The 2,123-nt window shown below is 41.1% G+C and overlaps 1 non-coding gene across 1 annotated transcript; it reads left to right on the forward strand.

Moving 5' to 3' along the window:
• Positions 1-1,075: 1,075 nt before the first annotated feature.
• Positions 1,076-1,148, forward strand: trnat-agu (transfer RNA threonine (anticodon AGU)). Its single transcript has one exon. It is a non-coding gene; the product is annotated as a tRNA-Thr (tRNA).
• Positions 1,149-2,123: the final 975 nt, after the last annotated feature.

The following is a 2,123-nucleotide window of genomic DNA, read 5'->3' on the forward strand; positions in this document are numbered from 1 at the left end:
GAATGAGTTTAATGCTAGTGCTAACACTAGTGCTGCGCTAGCACTAACGCTAACAGGGCCGGTTGAAATAAAATTTACCAGTAAAGATCACAGACGCGCCAGCAACACAGCAGTAACACACTATCATAGCGCTAACAGGGCCGGTATAAGTCACTTCCTCGCCACAAATATTCCACCGGTCTCATTCTTACCTTTTCCGCTGCAGTGCCCCTTGCGGCCGTTAAAAAAAAATGCACAAATTATCCACATCAGCGCATAAACTGTAGGGTTGAAAGCGCGTGAAAAAAGTTGCGGTTTGTAGGTCGAAAATTAAGATATATTCTATATGGGAACTGAAAACCTGAAGCAGACTTGCAGTTTCTCTGTCGCAGCATGTCCATCGATGCACAGTGCCTGTTTGGTGTGTGGTGAAGTGGCATACTGTCTTTATTTTTTAATGTACAATGGTCCACTTCAACTGTGTTTTTCTGTGTCGCGCACAATGTGACGAGCCTGATAGTAAGTGTTGCAGAATACAATAGTAAAGCACTAAAGCAGGTTTCAATCTGTACAGGACTACAGAAGTGGTTGAACAGACAAGCGGCACTACATTATTCCTATGGGATGACTTTCGTCCTTCACAGAAACGTGTTAGGGCACAATGGATTTGCACTGGTTCACTGAACGTAGAAAAGAAGCTGATGCTAATATGCCTTCACTAATTGGTGCTCACGAGGGTCTGAGTTCTGAACATACGAAAAAAAGAAAAATAATTTCTGAATATGTCATCACTGCACAGCGTGTTGCAATCGGCCCATTCGATGCCCTAGACCCTCATAAATCCTCCTGTTAAGTTGCCAGATCCAATGCACGTTGTCAGAACTTATGTTGGCCAGCTATTAAAAGAATCATACCAAAGAGTCCTTAAATCAGTAATCCTACCTCAAAATATTCTACTCCTGACACAAGCTATAAGAATGTAAACATCCAATTAGTTGAGACACTGAACAATAATTATCTATTTATATACAACAAAGCAGTACAAATGTTTGGATTTGAAATGTTTTAAAATATGATGATCACTAGCTGCACAGTGGGCCCTGTAGCTCAGTGGTCAGAGCACTGGTTTAGTAAACCAGGGGTTGTGTGTTCGTATCCCACTGGGGCCTCCACTCCCTGAGAAGGGTTGCGTCAGGAAGGGCATCCGGCGTAAAAATTGTGCCAAACATATGTGCGTTCATCTGTGATGACACGCTGTGGCGACCCCGAATGGGACAAGCTGAAAGAAAGAAACTAGCTGCACAGCGCTCATTTGTACGGAATCTAATTCGAACAATCTCTTAGTACCACATAAACCAGAGGATACAGAGGTATGTAGTTTTCCATAATCTGTGAGGATAGAATTGAATTGTAAGTCAAAAACACAGTCACCAGCACATTTAGTGTTGCTCTTTTATTTCTTTCTTCTTTCATGTAGAGTTGATGACAGAATGCGGATACTGTATGATGAAATGCTATTGTCTATGAATAAAAGATACTGCAATTGTTCAGATGCACAGCGGGATGGAGAAGCAGGGAAAGGGGACGCATGTTCAGTAAATGGCCAAAGGGATTGTCTAGCAGAGTGGCAGAGTCTTCTGAATGAGTGCCAAGTCTTGGGCAAACATAATAGCAAAGCTCCACATTAACTCACTAATAGAGGCCATCGCATTGCTTGCTGGGTCAGCTTTAATGACAATTTACATAATCTCCACAAATTTACTCTCCCAAAGCATGAGAACTGACATTTTCATGTCGCTTTACAATCACACTGGTTAAAATGAAGGATCATCTCACTGTTTCTATTCGTAACACATAGGCACAGTGCATGTTCTCCACAACCTAGCTGGCCACAACGTAAGGTACACATTTAGAATTGAATGAGGTCCACTGAGAGAATATTCTGCCTCAGAAACATTAATTTAACACTACCCTTATTATTTGCAGTAGTGTAGAACTGTTCTGCATCACACAGTACTATATTGCATTTCTGCTATTGCTATTTCTTGATTAGATGCATTCGGAAGGCAAAATAATGTAATAACTTTCAATTTGATATATGTACTGCATCAGTTAAGGAAGAGTATGAGAAAACATTGAAATTC

This window comes from Syngnathoides biaculeatus, chromosome 6, assembly GCF_019802595.1.
Source record: "Syngnathoides biaculeatus isolate LvHL_M chromosome 6, ASM1980259v1, whole genome shotgun sequence".
NCBI classification, from domain to species: Eukaryota; Metazoa; Chordata; class Actinopteri; order Syngnathiformes; family Syngnathidae; genus Syngnathoides; species Syngnathoides biaculeatus.